The 24,982-nt window shown below is 35.6% G+C and overlaps 1 long non-coding RNA gene across 3 annotated transcripts in view; it reads left to right on the top strand.

Annotated features, from left to right (window-relative positions):
- LOC111194757 (uncharacterized) overlaps positions 1-23,851 on the top strand; it is a 56,509-nt gene extending 32,658 nt beyond the window's left edge. Inside the window, exons 3-7 of one of the 3 annotated variants that reach the window (XR_007440634.1) lie at positions 8,204-8,316; positions 13,908-14,013; positions 17,816-17,877; positions 20,799-20,889; positions 23,187-23,851. This is a non-coding gene — a long non-coding RNA (uncharacterized LOC111194757). The remainder of the gene's footprint in view (positions 1-8,203; positions 8,317-13,907; positions 14,014-17,815; positions 17,878-20,798; positions 20,890-23,186) is intronic. The other 2 variants (XR_002651227.2, XR_002651226.2) reach the window with 2 other exon arrangements.
- Positions 23,852-24,982: the final 1,131 nt, after the last annotated feature.

Genomic DNA, 24,982 nt, shown 5'->3' with positions numbered 1-24,982 from the left:
TTTATTTGTCCCTTTTTTTCTACATTTACGTTTGTCCCGGCTTTAAAAGAAAATCAGTTATAAAACTACAATTAACAAAAATAGTTTTGAACACTTAACATTAAATTAATTACATAAAATCAGTTGTCATTGTTTGGAATAAATATACAATCTTTTTACTAATTTGACCAAACATCGAAAGTGCCTTTTTCTATTTTCAGCCGAATAATTTTAGTTGCCAAATGTTCAGTGTATTCCTACTTTAAAACAGCCCAGTGTTTTATTAGGTACATTAGAAGTGTTGTTTGTTTTTTTGTAATTTACTCTATGTTTCATATTCATATTTAAAACACAAAACCATAAACCAACCCTTATATAAGTATGTAAAAAATAAACATATAGTATATTAAATAAGTATGCATGTTTATATGTGTTTATTAAATGCTTATTAATTAGGTTATAAATGCTTTAAAGTTCATTAATGATCTGATAGAGCACACATAAAAATTTACAGTGATATTTTTGTAATACCTCACAATAAGATTCAAAAATAACTGTAATTATGATTAAAATAAAATGTAATACTTTAAAAAGTTTGAAAACAATAATTCCAGACATTAATTGAAAAACTTTGAAGACTAATGTCTTAATGTCTTTGTGTCAATTATTATTTAGTTGAGACATTCTTTTTTTTAAGTAATTTTTTTGTACTATTGTCATTACATGTTTAATTTACACTTAAATTGTTAACTGTTACAGATATTTCTTTTAACAAACAATAGTCCATATTTATCTCTACTGTTTATTAAAGCTTAGATGTCGTTTCTTCCTGCTCTTTTTATTGTTGTAAGTATATAGTTGTATAATTTCAACTTTGTAATTTAACATGTTTTATATATTATAGTTTTTATTATTGCCTTAAATGAATGGCATTACAGTCCCATCCCAACACCCGTCCCAACACTGCCCATCCTAACACCTTTGTCTTGTTCATCCCGTCCTGGTCACTCTCCCCCTGAGCGAGAGTGTGTGTGTGTGTGTGTGTTAGTGATGAACAGAATTTCCCTGCTCTCTGACCGCCAGTGTGTGTGGGCTGCTGTGTGTGTTAGCGTGTTTTGAGCGTGTTCCTCTGTTCCAGGGAAAGTGCAGTGTGTCATACTCACTGAAATAGAGCTGTGTTTATTTCTGCTAATCCCTGCTGGATGTTTGTTTTTAAAGATGTTCGGGGGAGACATCTCGTAAAATTATTGCTCATATTGTTTGAGCTGGAAGCGGCAGGTATACTTCAGTGGGACTGGTCTTACACGGGTTGCGTCATGAACCCACCTTTATTACTATTAAAGCTCGGCTGGTTTTGTGCTCCATTTGTTTAGACTGTAGCTTTGCTGCATGTAGCACTTGAGGTTATAATGGCTGTTTCTGCTTACTGGGCAGCTCAGCATTGCCAAGGGCTTTTTTTAAATGTGGGTGAGGGCATGAGAGAGAAAGTGAACCGAAAATATATATGTATTTTCCATTTCTTTAATTTAAAGTAGTTAATGAGATTAGACTTTACTTTGTATTTCTGTCATGAATGTCCATTCTCTTAGAAATATATATTAAATTATAATACACGGTAGATAATGCATATAATTATTTCAGGGATATATGGTAGTAAATAGAGAATATGAACAGTAGAAAATAGTATATACTCTTTTATGTAAAGTGTTTCGCTGCCCATTTTTATAGTCTACTTTAAATGTAACATATAAAAACATACATAACATTGTGTTTTTCAGTAAGTTTCATCAAACAATATGATATACTGCTGTTTTATATATTACAAAAAAAATATGATTTTGCATTTGACTTTATTTTTATGTCACATTATTATCACATTTATTTCATTCAATTCAGTTGCTTTTTTTTCTTTCTTACTGGATTACACATAAAGTCCCTTATTCCATTTAAAAGAACCAAAAAATGACTTTGTTGAAGCTCTACCAGCTGTGCTGTTTTCTGTTCTGTTGGGAAGGATACCCCCTCATGGTGTGTATCGGTATAGCCCTGGATCTGTATGCTGAACCCTGATTGAGAAATTGCAAATTGCATTGCACTGAGAGATCTTACATCCATACATAATTTAACATGTGAATTTTTACTTAGAATACTTAGAATACTTCCAAATAGATACATGGTTATTGCTTCTTTTGTTTTGGATCATACTGTATGAAATCAATGTCACATAAAACCTTGTATATCCAAAATGCCAGCTTTATATAAGGAAAAAAGGTAACTTTCAATTAAAGTCAATGTAAAAAAAACTATTATTTTCATTATTATTAAAAAGTGTTTTTGGGACATCTCTATAGAGCCCATTATTATTAAATGTGAACATAATGTAAGGAACAACTTTAAAATTATTTTTTATTTAAAATTATTATACATTTTAAAATTAATATTTTTATTTTTATCAATGTAAAATTCCTCCCTCTCACACATTTCTTTCACTGCACAAAATGAGTAATTATGTAAGTAAAATCCTCAAAAACCTAGTCTAAATATATTTTTGGATTGTGGTTAGAATATTAGTAAATTAATAAACATATTTCCTGCTTATTATTATTTGTTGTGAGTTATTTGATCTACTTATTTACAGATACAATATAATTCAATGTTATCTTGGGAGCAAAAAATTTTGGTACCACATTTTTTGCAAATGTTTTGTTAATAAAAAAAAAATACAATGTAAGTTTACACTTACAGTTTTTATCACAAAGTATTTCTTAATAAAATGAAGAAAATGAAATAAGGCACTTTCAGTAGACAAGTTAAAATAAGTAATAATATTCAATAAAAAAAAAAAAAATATATATATATATATATATATATATTGTATATTCATTGTAAAAAAGAAGTTTCAGTTATGTAGGGTATATAAATGCGAATTTCAGCATAATCATTTTTGCAGGGTGCTAGAACGTTATTTACAGTGGTTCATTAATTAACAATGTAAAATACATTATCAAAATGGCCTTTATATAAACCTTTAAAATATATTTACACTTATTTAACAGTTACAGAACCATTCTTTTTGGAACAAAATTAGATTTTTCTGTGCCATTGAAAACACAGAACCCTTTCAAGAAGTCCAGAGTATTTATCAAAACGTATATAAATAAGAAAAATAGAAATACTTATGTTTTGCATGACAGTGATAATTTATAAGCTCTGACTTGTCTATATAGACAGATACTCAGATACTGGCCTACAGGTCAGCCTGCCTCCAGTTCATCTCCGTCCATCTCTGCCAGGTCCAGCGACCAGCACGGGCCTCCCTCACAAGCCTGCTGCCATTTGTTTGTGCACAACCTGGAGGAGGGAGAGGGGCAGCGACAGCCTGGTGCTGAGTGCTGGCCATAAATCAGCTGTCACCCTCTGCCCAGTGCACTGCCCACTGGGGTTAAAGCAACAGCAGCCCAGAGGAGAGGAGAGATAGAGGGAGGAGAGCCAGTGTAAACGTCCCCCCCTTTAACCCCCACCCCAGCCCAAATCCCGGGTCAGGGAGGACTGTTGGCACAAGCGAGAGTCTCTTTGTACAAGCAGAGCGTCCATCAGTCTCACCGGTCACTGTCCGCACCGCCGCTGCTGTGATGAATTCTTTTTTTTTTTTGTGGATGGCTGTTTTTATTAGGGGGGTTGCGGTGTGTACTTTAACGTTGAGCTTTATAGGTTTTATTGTGGTGTTTATAGGAGAGCTGGATAATTTGTTTACCGACTGTTGGTTTCTCTCTCTTCCTCTCCCTCCCTCGCTTTCTCAGAACTAAAGATAATCCAGCAGGTCCGAGTCAGGTTCTGGAGCTCATAAGTCTTTCAGAGACAGCCGTGTAATCAAAGCATAACCACCGTGAGTCAGCTAGAAAGTGGACAGAGTGGACCGTGTTTGTGTGTGCTTGTGTGTGTGTGTGTGTGTGTGTGTGTGTGTATACACTTTGGCCAAGTTTTGTGAAATACTGGTGTGTGTTATGTGTGTATAAGAGTTTTAACAATGTTAGAGCTGTTTCAATTTTGGTTCTATTACATTTAAAACATACTTTATAGCGTAATAAACTGTATAATATATACAGCTCTGGAATTTTTTTAAAAAAAGAACACTTCAGTTTCGGAATCAGTTTCTCTGATTTAGCTATTTGTAGATATATGTGTGAATAAAATAAACATTGTTGTTTTATTCTATAACCTACAGACAACATTTCTCCCAAATTTCAAATTAAAATATTTTCATTTAGAGCATTTATTTGCAGAAAATGAGAAATGGCTGAAATAACAAAAAAGATGCAGAGCTTTCAGACCTCAAACAATGCAAAGAAAACAAGTTCATATTCATAACGTTTTAAGAGTTCAGAAATTAATATTTGGTGGAATAACCCTGTCTTTAGCTACAGTGTTCATATACAATAGTCTTACACACTGCTTTTGGATAACTTTATGCCACTCTTGGTGCAAACATTCGAGCAGTTCAGTTTGGTTTGATGGCTTATGATCATCCATCTTCCTCTTGATTATATACCAGAGGTTTTCAATTTGGTAAAGACAAAGAAACTCATTGTTTTTTCCAGAGCTGCATATATTCAATTACACACTCATTGTCAAATAAATGGTTGTAAAAATAGTCTTGTTGCAATGCTATTTGAAAAGAAAGTAAATGTAACCAGGAACATTAAATGATAAAAAATGTAGACTGATATTGGCAACTCTTGATCATATTTATTAAGCTACACATACAGAAATGTGCAGGTTAGATATTCACACAGTTCCTCAGCAGTGTCTAGCAGGTGTGGCTTGCCAAGGTGTAATATAGGTATTTGTAGACCAGCTCTGGAACCAGCAGCAATATGTGGATGGGCATTTTCCTTTTGAAAAAAAGCAGATAATGTGTTGCAGGAACTCATTATCATATTGTTGGGCTGTTAAAGTGCTTGTAATGAATACAAAAGGTGATCTGGCATTGTACAAAATTGCACCCCAGACTTAACCCAGGTCTTCTGGATGTTAGGTCTAAACCAAGACCAAAGTGGGACTCACTACCATTATGAGTCACAGCATGACAGTCAGACACAACTACCCACCAAGTTTCATTCTTGTTAGATAATTCCTTCTGTGGGCAATATTTTTTAGTGTGCAAACAAAACAGCTGGGTGTGTTCCGAGACTGATTTCACACTAGCACCCTCTGTCTTGAAGGAAAAAAGAAAGGAATTGTAGTGGCTCTTGAATAAGAGCAGGAAGTCGCCCCCTCTTACCCCCTGTTTTCTCCCCTGTCTGCCCCATCCATCACTGGGCTGCCTGAAGGCCCTGGCCTGGTCTGGCCTGGCCGCTCACCTTTCCCACGTGAATCACTCCAGTGGCCGGCATGGAAGTGCAGTAGAGGGGCTTGGTCTGCTCTAATTTGAGCCCAAACAGAGTGGCTGTCCTGTGCCAGTGCTGAGGGGAGGAAGCGGTTCCTGCCTGGGGCTGCACGCTAAGCAGCTGCCTACTCCTCGCTGCTGTCTTCCTGCTAAGCACTCACTCTAAATCCGTCCTATATCACTCTGTCAGAAGCTTCCAGTCCCCGTCACATGACTGATCATCGTTTGAGAGCCAGTGAGAGTCAGAGTGAGTGTTAGCAGGGCAGTGGAGTCTCAGTGGTTTGAGCTCTGGAATATTGATCACAGGGTTGTGGGTTCAGTACTTTGGTTTGCTAAGCTGCCAGTGCCATGCTCTTTCTGCACCAGGGGTGCTGTGGTATGGCTGAACTGGGCTTTTTAGCTGGATATCATCTCTGTCCAATGAAAAACAAGTATCTCCATTTTAATTTGAACACACAAACTGTCCCTTACACTGTGTCAAAATTATTTGATGAATGGACCAATAGAAAGCATTCTAAACCTTCTTAAATTATATTTACTTCCATTGTAATTTAAGAAGATTTTATCTCTATCCTGTTTTGTAGATATATGTTTTTCATTAGACAGTGACAAAATTCAAAAGATAAATTCTGTTGTACTGTGCCTCTCCTTAAACCTCTGACTTAAAAGTAGGTTTAAATATTAATATTAAGACCATATTTCATGCTTTATTTCAAAGTCACTTTGCTAAACTCCACACTGCATCAATCAAGCCTGACCATATGCTGCCTAAAAATTGCCTATACATGGCAATTAATTATAAGCATTTGTTAAAACACATTATATTATACAAATATTTAAGTTGGAAAAAATATACTTTGGAAAATAATGTTCTGCTCTCTATTTTTATTATAAACTAGATTTCTGTAGAATTACAGAAAGTGTCTGAATAATTTTTCTTTTTATGCTTAGTTTTGAATTGCCATATAAAAGTTGTTTTAAAACACATAATTTATTTCATAGGCACTTTTTTAAATTGCACCTAACATATTTCAATAAAAAAATGTTCTTGTAATTTTAGTATATGTTTTCTGAAAAATCTTTTTAAGGAAAATGCTGTAAAATGTACTGTTCAAGTGTAACTACAATGTATCTTGTGTGAGTCGTTGAATTATTAGGTGAATAAATTAGACAGTATTGGCATTATTACTACATATAGACCACAGGCTTCCCTATTAAAAGTCAAATTATCCTACTCTGCGTGCGCTTGTTTACCAATTTACTATGGTGTTTCACATCCCGCTCATTTACCATTGAGTGCCTTGGGCACTTTTAGCTGTAATAGCTTTTCATCAACAAGCCCCATTTACAATCACAGTAAATCAACCCCCCTCGCACTGAGTATACTCAAATCTGGCCCAGGCTGTTTTAGACTCAGCATGTTCCTTCACTACTCGTACAGATAAGCCCTGAGGGGTTTCTAAGTCAACACACACACGGAGAGTGTTTTTCAGCGCTACTGCTGAAAGGCCACAGCATCTTCTGGCAGAGCGGAGGGCGTCAGGCCTAATTTATGGCGTGCGGTGAGGATGGCTGTTTGGCTGGGCAGTGCGAGCTGCAGCCAAGAGGAGAAGCATGGAAGGGAGAGTTACAGTAAAGAGACAGGGGGTCGCGAACCGCTGACCAGCCAGTCAGCACATTCAGCCCGGGAGCTTTTATAATGCTCCACTTTAGTCATACAGTATGAACAAATATAGAGGCTCTGGCTGAAGATCTTAAAGTGCTTTTCCTAGGAGTTTGATGTTTCACTGCAAACCTTCTCTTATTCATCATAATGAAAGATGAGAGATGACAAACCAGATGCTCAGTCACCAGCAGAGTAGTGCATGTTTTAGCATTGGTCTTTTCTTTCTCCTGAGCTACCCCTGCAGGTGGGGAGTGTAATTTACTGAATTTCACAGAGCTCCCTCTGAAGGACACGCTTTACACATGCATTTGTTGACAAACTAAGATATGTAGATGTGGCATCTAAAGTGAACGAAACACACAAACTACAATGGAACAGAAATATTTAAAGAAAACGCAGGTTAACGCAATGTTACAAAGGATAGTGTAACAGTGATACACAGTGTTACAAAGGGAAATACATTATTACATAGTGTTACACAGTGTTATAAAGGGTCATATTGTGTTACGCAATGTTATGAAGGGTTATACAATGTTAAAGTGATGCACAATGTAACAAAGAGTTATACAATGTTTTGCAGCGTCATTAAGGTTTATACAAAGTTACACAGGTTTATGAAGGGTTATACAATTCTACACAGTGTTATGACTGTTTGTGCAGTATTATGCAGTGTTATGAAAGGTTATACAGTGTTATACAATGTTATGAAAGTTTATACAATGTTATGAAATGTTATCGATGTTACATAGAGTTATACAGTGCTCCACAGTATTATGAAGGGTCATACAGTGTTATGAAGGTTATTCAGTGTTACACAGTGTTGTGAAGGGTCATGTAGTGTTACACAGTATTATTAAGAGTTATACAGTGTTATGAAGGGTTATACAGTGTTATAAAGGGTTATACAGTGTTATGAAGGGTTATACAGTTTTATGCAGTGTTATGAAGGGTTATACAGTTCTACAAAAGGTTATACAATAGTATGCAGTTCTGGAGAGAGATCTTTTTTTAGTTCTATAGTGCATTAGGTCCATTCCTGCTACCCACCATAATTCTGAAGCTCATGTTTTAAGTTTAAATGCTGCATATTGTTAATTAATTCTCTCATATAAGTTCCCATCCGGTGGGTTTGAGTGCTCAGATGGTCTGTTTTTTTTTTCCTGTTCTCTCAGACGCACATCTATCTGTCAAGGAGCGGACTAGCCTCCAGACGAGGTCGTAAGGTCGTCTCCGGAGGGCTTGGCCTGGAGAGAGGTCACACTCCTTACATGCTATTGGTCGACAGGTCAGTGAGACAGGATGCTGATAACATCCTGCAAAGCAGCCCCCAGACATCTTCCCCCTCCCTGAATACCCTCAAATTTGTAAAGCTCAGTTTATTTATTGTTAGTTTAACTCTCTATTATTCACTTTTAGCCTAAGATACTTTCTCTTTCCAACTCACTCTCTTTTCTTTAAGATTGTATGGGGGTGTGTTTGTGTCTGTCTTAACAAAACCTGATATCTAGAAGCAAGTAACTATATGCGTCAGTAAATTATCATGTCTTGAAATTGTATTCCAGATCAGATTTTTTTTTCATCTTAAAAAAAATAATACATAAGAACTGTTGCAATTTTCTAAAAGAAAGGTACAGCAAGGATATATTTATATGTTTATGTTTGATAATTTGTATATTGTAAATCTTGTATCTTCAAAAGTACAACTTTACACATGATACAAAACTGTCACAGGGGTGGTACCCTCTTTTGTCACTGGGGTTGTACCCTAAAGAGTACAGTATGTCTTCAATACCTTTAGCTACATAATATCTCGTTATTCATTCATCATAAAAAAATTACTTGCACTCAGAAGGAAGTGTTGGAACACAATGCTATTTGGAAACAATCTATTAAATATTTAGACTGATATGGGCAATATTTATCAAGCTACACATTAAGAAGTTGTATGTAACGCATGTGTAAACCAATATACCACACGTGAGTTGTAGAGGTTCTTAATGGTGTCCTGTGATAATCCATTTTATGCAGCCTGAGTATTCTTACTCCTGCAGATTTTGTGTCAGTGACTTGTCCAGTTTCATTCTGCGATTGGTCTAGTGATGCATCTGGCCATGGCACAGCATTTGTCTTCAAGGCAAGTTCTTAAGATGCCGGCAGCATTGTTCTGTTGGAGTATGCAATTAGAAAAAGTAGGGCCACTGATTGTAGGACCTCAATAACATTTTGTTTGTCTACATATTTGTACTATATTCATTTGTAGTTGTTTTTCCTACTTTTAAGTAAGAAGGGCAAACAAATTTATTTTGGAGCATTTCTATTTTCCAGTTCATTATGAAATGTGGACAAAATGTAAAAAAATGCCAGATTCACATCATGTCAAGAAGTGAAAAATGATAACAAATATCCTGACAGCAATGATATAAATGTGTCTACTAGGATTAGAGTGAAATATTTTGAGAGAGGGGGAGATGGGCCATTTTTGGGGGGCATGGTGTGGACTGAAGCCAGATACTGGCCATGAACATCAGTCTAAGCAGAGACAAAATGATTAGTGGGCATAATTAGTGAAGACACTAAACATACTAAACTTTTATGACTGGTCTAAAAGGAGCTTTGCAGATTAGCTATTAGCACATATAGAGTACATGGGTCAACTTTAGCTTAATCCAAGGCTTAAAAGGCTTTTCATTTCTGAATTACAATCCCAGTTTAGTCCTAGACTTATCTTAGTGCTTTAAAAAAAACAGTACACTCTTGAAAGTGTTTAAAAGATTAATTTCTGTACAAATGAATGTAATTTCACAATAACACCTTGTAGTAAGAAATTATCGCATATTAATGTATTCAGCTTCACACCCTCTGCACACCCTCTGTACAACTATTTTACAAGAGCACATAAGATACTTTACATAAGATACTTAGCTGACTCATACACATAATGTAATATACTGTATATATTTTATGTGTAGACTAGGGTTGCAGCGGTAACCGGTTTCACGGTATACCATGGTATTAAAATGCACGGTTATCATACCGTGTGTGTTTGCTTATTACCGGTAAAACGCAAGCCAGCGGAGAAACTCACCCGCGCATGCGCAACTCTGCTCCGCTTCAGCTGCTCAGCACACAGCGGTGAGAACAGCAGAAAGTGCATCAGACTAAACAAATCTCCGTCCGCCTAAAAAAAGGCTAAACTAAAATCAGCAGTGTGGGACTATTTCAGAGACCCGCCGAGCGCACCCGAGGATGGTTATCCGATTTATAATCAATGTGGCCGTAAAGTCACAGCTAAAGGTGGACATACGTCAAACCTGTTCTCCCATCTCCAAGAACACCACCCCGCCGTGCAGCGCAAAGTATGTGTTTAGTTTATAATTTTAATCTGAACATAAATAAAATCTCTTTGTAGTCGTGCACAACCCATGCGGTAAGCGCCCGCAAAAGCGCTGAGTTATCCGAAATTCGGGCACGCAGGTACAGGCGTGAAGTGCGTGCTACGACGGATTCACGTGTCCGTGTAAAGGTGCTCGCCGGACTGGATGTGAAAGACGCCATTCATTTACATGCGTTAATTTTCAAATTCTGACGTGCCTGTTTTTCATGTGTTAAAACCAGACTCAGAAATAAATCCCCTCTATCTGGTTATAACAGTTGTTGATCAGACACTGACCCAGGCTCAGTTTATCAGATATTAAATAATTTAAACTTAAATAATTGTACTGAATAGTTTAAACACAGGATCTTTACTTCTTAGAGGACATGTAATGTGTGACACGTGTGTGTGTGTGTGTGTGTGTGTGTGTGTGTGTGTGTGTGTGTATATATATATATATATATATATATATATATAATTATATACACCCTTAATGACCTTAAGAGTAGTGGAAAAACCTGGTTTCCTTCACCTAATGGTGTACAGTTTATTTTTTTTAAGGAGACATTATCTATATAATTGTTCCAGGTTTCTACAATAAATAGTTAATTGAACAAAAAACCTTTGTTGTAATTTCTTTAAGGGTCAGTTTAATAATATATGTAACAAACTGTGATACCGTGATAACCGTGATACCGCGGTATTTTCTGAGACGGTTATCATACCGTGAAAATCTCATACCGTTGCAACCCTAGTGTAGACAGTTACTGTGTATTGTGTATCTAGTTTTAGTTACTAAAATATGTTACTATTTTAGATATTTTAGATACTTTAGATACTATTTACAATATTTGCAAAACTATTTACTATTTATAATAGTTTCACTTAGACAGAAAACATTGTCATTTAACATTTATTTAAACATTACTGAATTATATATCTATGGAAAAATATTAATTGTATTGGAGATATACTGGATTATACTGGTTTGGTTTGGTTAAAATTACACTTATTTAAAAGGCTATACTGTAAATGTGCAATATTCCTCTGGTAATTTTGTTAACTTGTTCAGAATAACTTTGTTTTTAATGTACTGTTTTTATTGTACTGTATATACACATACTGTATATTTTGGTTAACACTGATTAATACTGGGATTTGGGATAAATTTACAATGCTTTATCAGTCATAACATTAAAAACACTGCCGGCTGATTATGGGGTGTTTCCTGTTATGCAGTGGTTCTCAAAGAAAGAGAACAGTCAGGGTCATAGGTGCCCAATAAGGCTCACTGTTGGTCATGGAGCATCCCAAATCACAACTTGATCACAATTATTTTAAAATAAATTAATGAAATTAAGTGAATAATCACAACAACACGACCTGAGATCAGCTCTGGTCCTATCACACTTAGGATGAGCTGAAGGTCATGTGTGGTTCAGGAGGACCTCGACAGAGCCCTGATAAATGAGTGCTCCTCTTTTTCTCTCAAGAAGAAGAGGCAGGAAATCGTAACTCAGCACCGAGCTCACATCTCTCTCTCTCTCTCTCTCTCTCTCTCTCTCTCTTTCTATCTCTCTCTCTCTCTTTCCTACTCACTGTCTCTCTCTTATTCCCTCTTTCTTTCCCACTCATTCTATTTATGGATACAGGAAGAAATAAAGACGATTCGCTCTGGTAGGATTTTTCTTTGGCCTGGCTGTGACTCACAGTACAGCTGTGTGTGTGTGTGTATGTGTCCAGCCATGGGGTGTGTTGTGCCCCTGAATGTGGGTGGATTGGGGGGACGGGTGGGGTCACCCCGGTGCGTAGGTACATAAATACCCATCTAGAAACCCACTGGCTGACACATATTTCTCTCTCTTTCTCTGTCTCTGTCTCTCTCTCTCTCTCTCTGTCTCTCTCTCTCTCACACACACACACACACACACACACATCCTGTTAGACACATCCACCTTGAGACGCTGTTAATTGCAATCTATAAATGTGTCTATTCACACACACGCTCCACTCACACACATTCAAACACTCACACACATACACTTACCATGGGTCCTGTGGGGTTCCTCTGCAGGCAGTGTCATCCTGAGAGATCCCAGTTGTCTGAGTGTTTATACCACACTGTCCTCGTCCTCTCTTTCTCTCGCTCGCTCTGCACTGTAGGAATGGATGGAGGTCGGATTAGACTCATAAATATGCCAGAGTGTGAGGGAGATGGCCACTGATGGATTTACACTGCTGCTGAATTTAACAGCTCTGTCTGTCCATCTGTCTTTCTCTCAAAATTAGGAGTTTATTGTCTTGTCTGTAGTAAATTGTGATGTATATATAAAACAGTCCCTAAACTATAATTACAGTATGTTTTTTACTATTTGCACAAAAAACACAGCTGCCACTGCAACCAGACCATCCGTGCCAGACCCCATTCACCCTGAGGATTTGGCTTATATATGTGTGTATATATGTATGTATGTATATATACTTAATGTTTCTTTTTGGCTGTATCACCTGAACACCAGTGAACCTCAGTCATCATGCCATAAAGGTTGGTTCTCAGACTACAGTATCTGTCAGTGATAACTCACTATTATATGCAGTCCTCACACTTCCATCAATAACAGAAATCTTATTCCTAATATCCAATACCCTGGAGTGCCTGTGTTGAAGGTCCAGATACTGATCAGCAAAGAGCAACCTGCTGCACCCATTCTTTGCTCTTTTACAGGACATTGTAAACCCTGGTTTAGCCTTGTTTACTGTCTACTTACAGCAAGTCAAACACAGCAAGACAAGAGTTGCCCCCTTTACTTTCCCAACATTGCCTCTCCTATATCCTATGTCTGGCTGTATCTCCTTTTTTATGCTATTACACAGAATTTCCATTAATATGCAAGTATACAATGTGCATACGAAAGGGAAGAATGCTAGATTGGTGTATATATCGGTAAATATTAATGTACATCCCAAAGGTACTGGATAGAGCTCCATCATTCCAGAAAATACAGTTCTACCACTGCTTCACAGCTCATTGCTGTGGGCATTGAATTAGGATTGTTTGTGGTTGCTTCTAATGCTCGACTGCATGATAAACTATCCTCTTAAATCATTGATCATTTAAAAATAGCCATCACAAATGTCTTATGTTTTATGTGTTTCCTGAATGCTTACAAAAATAAGTTAGGTGATTTTAGGAAGGTGTCACTATCTTTGATAGCAGGATAGTGACCTAAGTCTCCCTAAAAATACATAAACTCAAGCTTTTAGAATGACCCTAACATAAAAGTCTCAGAAAATGAGTCAATAGACTTCAAACAATCTCTTCAGCAGGACAATCCATGCATACGTATGTCAGAACTAGAGGCCTTCTGCAACTGGAAATCGTTTCTGTTACAAGATTTGAAGGACTGGTTGACTATGTACGGTGCCCAAATCTTTGCACTGGCCAAGGGTGCCTAAACTTTTGCAGGAAAACTGTGCATATTGCCCTCTGCTTTGCCTTTCAGCCCTACCCAGACCTTCTGCAGGTTCAGTGACCTTCTCCTCCACCAGCGATCTGGCTCTGTTCACCCAGTTCATGATGAATAACTTCCCGTCTAGCTCCCTCTACTGGTAATACACATAGTCATCTGTTCTTCCCTCCAGCTTGTTCCTTTACTTTGACATCAGAGTTTTGGGGATAAAAATGAGCGTGGATTTACAGCACTTTTAAAGCACATTTATATAGCGTGTGTCCATTAAATAATGACATCATAGGTCACCGCCAGCGTCTAATGGAAGAGGAATGACCGTGACTGATCAGTGTTCGAGGCCTTGGCAGGCACTTAGGCCCGCACAGCAGAGATGAGCCTCATGCTGCCAACTCTTCAATTAGAGCGTTGAGCAATTGGGTGGTGGAGATAAATGAGAGAGCATCATTAGGCTGCCTGTGGAAAGAATGGGGAAAGGTCTTGCCCTGTCGCGGTTTCTGGGCGACTCGGTGGGGAGCGCTTTTTAAACATATGACGCACAAATAAACTGTATATTCTGTCCACATGAAATCGTCAGGGGTGGCCTACTCGAGAAAAGAGGAGAATTGAGGTGATTTCCTGCTGATTTGACTCACTAGTATTAGCGGGATTACAGAAAATGTAATATAAGATATTCATCTTTTACAATAAAGCATATTAACTATTATATGTAGTGTAGTTTATAGACCCTATTGACTTCATGATATTTAAAATTAGTTTTAGTTTGATGGTCTGTAAATATGTAAATAACAAGTATTTATGTTGTTCGTTCTTAAGTCTAGAAATCTTATGTGACTTTATTTTGTACTAAAATATATAAAACATTTTTGTTTTGTTTAACATTTTTAACATTTTTCAGAAATCAAGTTCATATACAATAACCTGATTTTCTCTTTTTATAAAACAGTGTTTAAAAAAACACCTTAAAGAATCTGATAAAATAACATGCAAATCATTGCTTGGATCACCATCTTAATCATTTTTGCTTTTTTGCATATTTTTTTTTTTGCTTTTTTGCATAATTTAAATATTTTAATAATAAATGAACCAATAGGAATGCTTCTTTTCATTTTCCTGTAAAGTTAATAAGTTATTTTAAAAATGTGTTCTATAACTTAAATTACTTGCCACATAAATAGATTTTCTTATTATTATTATTATTATTATTATTATTATTATTATTATTATTATTATTATTATTATTATTATATTAGTATTTTGAAATAATGTACACTATAAAGTATACATAAATCAAATCAAAAGGTTATTGGTCACATATACAGTCATACACTTTACAAATAGAAGTGAAAAATATGTAAAGGTATTTTCAAGACAAAAAAATCAAGATAGAAAAATGTATACAAAAATATATAGAAATGCATAAATATAGATGTTTTTTTAATTAAAAATGTACAGTTTTAATGAGGAAAGCAAAAAATGGATGAAGTACTAAGTTGTAGCTGAGATGGAGATAATGAAATGTTATACATTGAAATATAATACATTTAGAGTTAATTTATTTCATTTTCTCTCAGGCTTTGTCATTTCCTTTTTGTATAATTAGAAACACTTTACAACAAGAGTTATTCATTAACAGTACTTGACAATGTCTCAACTAATTATTATTAATTGGAGCTTGTTAAAACATTAGTAGTGTTTGATAATGTCTTTACTCGAGTTAATTAATAATTATTTGAGGCATTACTTAACCATTTAACCATCTTTATTACTGTCATAAGTACTGTTATTTGTGACCCTTATTGGTATAATATAAGCATGTAAAACCACAATGGACTGTGCTGTTAAAAGCTGTATCACAGACAAATCCAGCACAAACTGATTGCAAAGAAATCAGTGATACTACAAGTTCAGCACAGCACAGATGCCCGAGACTCCCTAACTTTCCCATTTCGGCCAAAACACTGAGGTAGTTATCACCCTAGACCAGTGAGTCATTGTTGGAGGAATGCTCCACTGTGGTGAGGATTTGAAGCCAATTACCACAGATACTGTATTCTCTTCCAAACAGTAGCATTATCTGCCTGACTTCCCTCTGTATCAGCTGATAAAAAAAGAAACTGTCGGCTGTCTCAAAAAAAAAAACACCTCATAGCATTTGTAGTTTTTATAAAATTCTCTCCATCTTCAAGATATGTCATCATAGATGGGGGTTCTCCAAACTTTAACCACAGAATCTCACTTTAGAGATGAGTTTGATTTAGTTGTAAGAGATGAGTAGGCGTATCTCCTGCAGGTGTAACAAGAGTGCAGGTAAATTCCCTAAATAGAAAAAAATCCCCTATAAATAGTCATAGAACTGAACAATAAGAAACGGATGCCAGGGACTTCAGCATGATAATAGCTGGTAGTTGAAATGTCTGATTCTGGTTTCAGATTTCAAGCTCTTTCAAGCTCTTTTGTAGTGGCTCCTCCACTGTGATCAGAACTTCTCTGATTTCAAGCTTCCTAAATAGCAGAAATCACACAGGCCATTTCTCAGCTCTAATTTAAATGGCCAGCTTTTGGACCAAACCCTTTTATCATAATCAGACAGAATGCTAAATGTCTTGAATGTGCCAGCACCCCGGTTGCCAAGTATAACACGACTACCAGCCCAAGCAGTTTGGGTCAATACTCTGGTTACAGAGTATAATACACAATTAGCCCAAGCTGCTTCTGCTAATACCCCGGTTGCAAAGTATATCTTCCCCTTACATCACGTTATTGTCCCATATGAATCAGAAGTTGGACATGAAAGGACATGAAAAGAGATAAAAGGCTCCATGGGTCTAGGAACCATAGACATGTAATTATAGATAAAGGTGCACAGCAGTACTCAACAATATTAAATACTTCACAGCACCACAGTAAACATACATAAACCAAACTTTGAAGCTGCAAAAGTAAAAAAATAACAAATACTGATAGTTTTATACAGCACTGTCTATTACTCATTTAAACTCCCCAAATACACCAATACATTTGAAGTAATTACTTCTAAGTTATAAGTTGAGTCTACAAAGTTTTAGTTCCATGTTAATTGCTGCCACTCTATTTACACGATCACACTAAAACCAAGTTATTTGACCCAGCTTGCACAAAACAGGTAGATTGCCCCTTATTAGAATTTAGCTTAGGACCCAATGAGAATCACTCCATGCCTCTGTTGTTATTTCTCTGGTTGCTGAGTATAATGGGAATTGGCCTGCGCCGCTTGTTGTCCAGTATAAACCACATTTAGCCCAATTCTACTTGTCCAATGGCGAGCCTCAGCCGATGCTGCCATTCATCAGTAAAGCATTGCCTGGGTTTGATAAGCTAATATAAAATGTAATTAATCTAACCTAGTTTTTGAGTATGTGGCTTGAAAAGTAAAAAATTCCAGTCCGTTTTTAGCTACGTCCATTGTAGTATATATGTTTCTTAGCTGCAATGTCATTGAACACTGTTCCAAAGTGCAGAACACTTCTTATACAGGGGAGAAATGCATCCAAGGGTTTGAGATTGCAACTGGTATATCGGTTAATGAAAAATATGGTGATGGAATTGAACACATCCACTGGGGCACTGGCTGTGGGCTCAGGGCTGGGGAGAAAAATAAACTGTGTTCTTTAAGCTAGCTCACAGGATATAAACTACTTTCTTAAGAATGAGACATTCATGTTACTTTTTACTATATTGATGTTTATTTGCATATGTTGTAATAAATAGGCAAAAACTTGAATATGAGATTAGGTGCCTAAAAAATTAACATTTTAGATTAGTATGTAGTGTTTATAATAGGAATGTGGCCTGCGACTGTGGGGCTCATTTTAACAGAGTTATGATGGTCCCTCTCCCTCCCCTTCGCCTTGTGTTACCCAGAGCTTATCTGCAGAGCTTTTCCTGTGTGTGTTTCCTGTCAGATTACTGTAATTGCCGGGATAACAGTTGGAACTGAAGGGACTGTACGATAGGGAATGCCCAGGTACTGCACCCAACAACACTGCTGTTCTTTGGCACATCTCTGATCACACTCTTTCATTCTGTCTCTCTTTGTTTATATGTAGAATGACAGATCGTATTAGTCATTCACTGACTAAGTGGGTGTTTCTTTCATTACTTAATGTAATTCACAAAAATATTGATAAAATATTAAATCACAGCTCAGTATTTAGTAAACTATATTTTTTGTGGTGATGATATTTTTGATAGAAGTAGCAGTCTTGAATTCTTGTATGAATATCTAAAATATATAGAGCTCTATTTGCTGTTGAGATTCAGTCAAATCTTATAAAACTGATGCTGATAAGACAAAAATTATATGACCTATAAATATAAAACAAATAAAAACACCATTACAAAAGTGACTCCATGCAAATCAGTTTGAGTGTGCCTGATTTAGACAATAAGCTAACGAGATGAAAAACGTTCTTAGACACAGAAAGAACAGCGATGCTGTTCCTCTGAAAAAACAATCTCATTTAATTATAAAGTAAAAACACTTTTAGAATATTTTAGTTATAGAATATGAGGCCTTTAGGCTCTATAGTTATTAACAGGTGCAGCATGATGTTAAAAGAGTACCCCTGCCCTACAATAGAGATGGATATTGACCCAAAACAAACAACCAAAGAGCTAAAAATGGAGGGCTAATAAATGGATTAGTCTCTTACCTGAATCTAATTTGATTTTAAGCAGGGGTTTATATACTAAGGAAAAAAATCATAGACCCACAAAGCAGCACCAACTGAAGGTAAACACCTTGCAGTAAACTTTGAGCTTGTGTAAATAGCTAATCTTACAAGTTTAATACAATATTCTTTAAACACATCCTGATTACTTTTTTAAACTCCAGTTCTGTTTAGGTAGTGTACAGAGGCAACAGCTGGAAAAATGTGCCACTGTCCAAATGCAAAAGTCCACAAAATGTCAAACATCAAACTCCATAACTTTTCATAAATAGCTCATTAAACATTTTTACGTCACTGGTTTAATGAAATCTTTCCCAAATGACAACAGCACCCTCTGTCTTCTCCAAAAAAAAAAAAAAAAACGCAAACAAAGAAATAAATCTACGCAAATTACTCTTCAGTGTAGCAGAGCAGAACCAAACAAACAAATTGCAATAGATTCTAAATAGTAGATACCATCTGTTTGGCCTGAAGGGATCTTTTGGACTTAGAAAATTAGGGAATGGAATAGAGTTCTTCACATGCGTCACCAGCTCAGGCATTCGGGCCTCCCTCTTACGTAAAGACTTAGAGTTCAGAAGGTTTCTTTCCACTTACACTCTTACAAACTTTGACATTTCTAGAGTTGTTTTCCCGCAGTCCAATCCGATCTGAGTCTCTTATTGCTAAGTATCAGCTGATAGCAATACTGATCCAATGTCGTCTTTGTGTTTTTATAAATAATATAGCCACAAAGTCAGGATATGATGTGTTGATGATCAATACACAAATAAAATCTCTAACACATCCTTGACTTAATTAGGTTAGTTGTAGACCAAGCAAAAGATGTTTTATAGTGAGTTTTAAATCTTATAGTCTGGTCTGACTCTCATTCCTGACCTTTTAGCTGCCAGTTAATTTAATAAACATGGCAGTCAAGTAACTTTGTGTGTGTATGTTTGTGTATTAAACATACTTTTGATCTAACTGATGTGTAATATCTGTTTTAAAGAGAGTTTAATGTGTTAGCATTACCATTAGCCTCTACTTGGTTTTGAATGTGCAGTAAAACATGTGCATGGTTGTCCCATTGGTAATCAGAGCATTTATATGATAGTTTGTATGGTCTCAGATATTAGATAAAACAGTTTCGCAATGCAGACTCTGACTTAATTATTTTATTTACCTTCTGAGAATGGTCCTCAAGTGTGCTGGCTGGACAGTAATGTATGTTAATATTGACTTGAGGACAGAAGATGGTGCTTTGAACACCATGGTTAAAACAAAAATAGGATGGGGATTAAAATAGCTGATACGTTTGATAGAAAGAAACACGGTTGGTGTCCAACAGAACCATATTTTATAGTTATACAGTATATACGTGGGAAGAACCATCAACAGAAGATTATGTAGTCCTGGAATAGGTTCTTCTCTACTATAAACAGATGATTTTCATTTGCACTGTATGGCTAAAAGTTTGTAGACACCCCTTCTTATAAATTAATTTGATGCTGCTACTTAAAGCTGCATCTGTCACTGGCACAGATTTTGACACAGCTTGTCTAGTCCTACCAATAGAATAAGACTCTCTAAAGCAGATTAATTCTTGATGCTGTGCCATGTAGACATGGGCTAGATACGTTGAAAGTCCCCTAGCCAGTACTGAGCTGTGGGGCACTGGTAGAACTGGTTAGTACTTGCAGGATTTATGTTGCTCCATTCAATAGATTTGGGATGAGTTGGAGAGTAATCCAACCACCTGATTTCATTAATGTGTAGTGCTTGTCATTGAATGCAATCGAATCCTCACAGCAATGCTCCATTATGTAGTATGACACAGTTTCTAGACATTATGGGCAGTTACTCAATAAAAAGCAGGAAACACCTTTTTTTTATACATTTATTTTGTAAGAAACAAGAAATGAGCAGGTATCCCAATACTTTTAGGATTTTTTTCTTAGATTTCTTTAGCATAGCCCATTATATCGACTTTTGGGGGGTGCTGTAATAGGACAGTAATTATCACATTGTGTATTTTTTTACTTTGTAAATATGAAACTGCCTCAATGGGGAAGTGGTTATAAGTGAATAATAGCACAAATTCTTCATCAGCTTTTGAAAAGTCGAGAATGAGTGTGTGGTTTCAGTGCTGATTGCATGTATTGATGCATGTAATATAGCTTAAGAAATGGTACTCTGTAATTATTTGGGACTAAATGACTGTAATACTGTGCAGGTGGTGATGTTCATCCATTCAGAACAGAGTACAGAGTGTTAGCAAGGCGACACTAGAGGGCGATGTTGGAACAGAAACTCTGAAATGTTTGGTAGGTAAAGCAGTTCCTCCTATTAAGTAAAGACATGCTTATATTATAGTCAGCCAGAACATTAAAAACCACCTGCCTGATTGTGTTTAAGTCCTTTAAGGCATGTATTATACAATACCCATTAAGGTGTTCTGTTTCATCTGCCACAAATACGAACTTTAGCAGACAGACATCCATCCCATGACCCATGTGCTTTCTTCGAGCACTTACGGCAGGTACTGAACACTCTGTACCACGGACACCCCACAAGACCTGCCTGATCTATTAGAGATGTTCTGACCCAGCCATCTAGTCAACACAGTTTGATTCTTACATTTAGGACCTCCAGAACTGACTGTTCACCTGCTGACTAATATATAGATCCCAGCTCTTGACAAGAGCCATTGAAACCAGATAATCAATATTATTCACCTTAGCCCTCTGAGGTTTTAATGTTATGGCAGATGCATGGAAACAGTGGAAAACAGTGTAGGCGGATGGTTCATGCTATTTCCAATGGATAAAGCTTAGGGTGTCTCCTAAGACTATGTGCCACAGTCAAAAATTATTGACACAATTCAACAGTGCAGCACAGCACCCCATCAGGTCCATGCAAATCAAAGGAGCCAAGGGATGCTGCTGCTGTGCCTCGGGTTGGTCTTGATGATATTTTTAGATTATTTAAATATCAGCATCCTGCCCCTGCCAACCGATCTGGCCCCTGTTTTCTGAAGCACAAAAAAACAAACATTTTTTACTGATGAATTACTGCACAAGATTTATATAATACATCACTTTTTCAGAGACAAAAAACAACTGGACCTTTTAACTGCCTGACATAACTATTAATGAAAATACAAAAAAATACAAAAAAAAAAACAAGAAAAATTTTTATTCTGTATTAGTGATGAATTACTGCACAAGCTTTATATATCACTTTATATAATATATCACAAAACAAAACACTGCACCTTTTAACTGCCTGAAATAACTATTATTGAAAATACTAAAACAAACAAACAAACAAAAAATATATATTTTTTTATGATAAAATAAAATAAAACATCAAATTAAAAAAAGTGCAAAAGATACAAAATGGTGTTAAATAGAAATAAAATAGTTATATATGGTACAAACATTAAATGATGTAATAGAAACTGTTAATTGCTATATGGAACCATTTTGGTATAGTAGAACCGTAGAGAACAAAAATGTAATTAAAGTGTTACAAATAATACATAGTAGATGTATTATGTCCAACATACATCACTATTTACTTTTATATAAAACTATTTTAAGCATAGTGGAGACCATCTTTGTGCTGTATAGTATCATCCCCAACACAGAAAACATTCTCAATGCTGTATAGAACTATTTTTGCAAAATAGAACTTTTAGTACTGTACAACATATTTTGTATTACATTTTTGACAAACCAACTAAAGTAGTTTTCCAACACAAAGAACCATTTAGTGCTATATACAATCATTTAAGCATAATGAAACACCTGTATAGACCTATTTCAATAAAAAAAAAGTTAGAAACCATGTATTTGTTTGTTTTATTAGCACGGAGAACCTTTTAAATAAATAATATACGAAACCATTTTAACATAGTGCTAGTTCTTAGTTCTTAGTGCTGTGTAGAACCAATTGTAAAATATTTGTTAAAGAGTATTATACAGTGCTTTCAGTTATATATAGAACCATGTTTGCACAAAATAACTCTTAGTGCTGTGTAGAACAAATTGTAAAATATTTGTTAAAGAACTGCATGCAGTAGTCTTCATGCATTTTTCAACTATTTTTAGCATAGAGGAATCCTTTTTGGGGCTCTATACAACCACATTTTGTACAGCAGAATAATTCTTAGTGATGGATGAAATAATTTTTTTTATATTTCTTGAAGAAGAAAAAAAAAGTACAATATGGGGAACAATTTGAGTGTTTTATATGATTAATTTAGGCATAGCCAAGAACTTTTAACGCAGGACAGAACCATTTTCATAGCTATTTTAAGGAACTTCATTTCCTATATTTGAATTTTTTTTTATTATGTTCATTATTAGCAATATTTACATTTTTTCACTGAATCATACCTTTAATATTGCAAAGGTGTTGTGCATCTGATTTCATTATCTAATACTGCTCACTCAAATGAGAAAATATCTATTGATAATACTTATCCACTGTCTAAAGTTTCGTTTGTATAGTCTTATGTAAAGGTTTGTGCACCCCTGTTCAAATCATTCACATTTTTTATGTGATGTAGTGTTTGTGTGTGTGTGTGTGTGTGTATGTGTGTGTGTGTGTAACGCAGGGTGAAGACTGTGTGTGGAAAAGAGAAGCAGGAGTGTGTGGTCGTGCAGGTCAGGGTGCTGCACTGGAACAGGTTGGCTGAGGTTTGACCGCTGCCTCCTCTCAGCTGCAGCAGGTTATTTTAGCTCACTTTTAATATCCTGACTGCAGCACCTGTGGCCTCTGCGGTTTCTCCCAGCGGAGGAGTTGTGTAATCACTAATACACGATTAAACCGCCCCGGTGTGTGCCTGGAAAAACACTGCTTTCACCTTACAATTTCGTTCCTCATTCATTTATAACTTTCTGAATTTTACCATTCAAGTAAGTATATTAGTAAATGAGTATATATCAATGATCGGAATGCATTACGTCTTTTTTAATTAGTGCACTCTTTCTTACATGTACCTGTTTTTTTGGTTTAGACACTTTATATTCTTTTAATGTAGTGAAATCCAGCAGAAAAAGAAGAAGATAAATTGTTTAAGCAATGTGCAACCACAAAAAGTCACATGCTCTACAGAGACAAATGTCTGCACATTCCAAAGCATCATTACTGTGTATTTACTCAATTTAACCCTGTTTTTTTTTTTTTTTTACTTTTTTTCTTGTTTAAAGACTAATCTTTGAGATGTACACCAATTGCTTGAAATATCACATAATAAATATCATAATACTAACAAAATAATTAGAATAAAATGCACCTTGTATAAAGTTAAATAATTCTATTGATCAAAACCTCTGGAACAGAAAGGTTCCACTGAAAACAATTCACATGTACCTTTGCTATGATGCAAACAGGTTAGAATAAATCCAACACCGTAAATAATGTGATACATTTAATCAAATATGTTCTACCAAACGGTTGAATACGGTTAAAGGGTTATCATTAAATGTGTAAAAGTATGTAAACTCAATGTTCTCAGTATGGTGAATGTGCAGAAAACAGAGCAGAAGCAGAAACACTTAATTACATGAACATCCTTTTTTGTGTTCTATTTTACATGTTCCTGTTTCTATAGCCTATTTAAAATCTAAACACTATGAGGAAGATTTAGTCAGGTGTGATTCTAAGTTTTAAATCTGATATTTTAAGGTAGATTCATGCACATTTCAGCTAAAAATATTATTGCTGTGTGACTGTCACCCAGTCACCTGTGACAACCCCCCCATCTGTGACCTCCGAGGGGTAACCACACTCAGAGATGTGCACATCAAGTTCTCTTTCAGCAGAATATGAAACACGGGGGTGTGGGACAGGCCCAGCATAACCTAATACTGTCTCATGACTTTATTTTTATATCTGTGCTGTGTGATGAAGGCATGCTTGACTGCTCACACACAGTGAAGATATGTAAAAAAGTTTTTTAAGGGGGAAATTAATTTCCCTTATTACACTTTTTGGAAGTAAAATTTTAAAACCACAGTTCTGACAAGGTTGTGGTACTGTATAAAATGTTCATATATTTTAATAAAAATAGATATTTTCAAGTAACTTACATGACTGAATATAAATAATGTATTTCAGAGTGTTTCACCAATCTGCAAAAAAAGAGTATCTACAAATTGTGGGAAAATTGATTTAAATATATATATATATATATATATATATATATATATATATATATATATATATATATATATATATATATATATATATATATATATAGCATAGTATAGTGTAATAGTTTAGTATAATATAAAGACCCATTTGGAGTATAGTAGAACCTTTTTAGTGCACTATAGATCCATTTGTATTATGGTAGAACCCCTTTAATTCTATATAAATCTACATGTATTATAGTCAAACCCCTTTTCT

Source organism: Astyanax mexicanus, chromosome 9 (genome assembly GCF_023375975.1).
Source record: "Astyanax mexicanus isolate ESR-SI-001 chromosome 9, AstMex3_surface, whole genome shotgun sequence".
In the NCBI taxonomy this organism is placed as follows: Eukaryota; Metazoa; Chordata; class Actinopteri; order Characiformes; family Acestrorhamphidae; genus Astyanax; species Astyanax mexicanus.
This window is presented reverse-complemented; position numbering and strand designations above follow the sequence as displayed.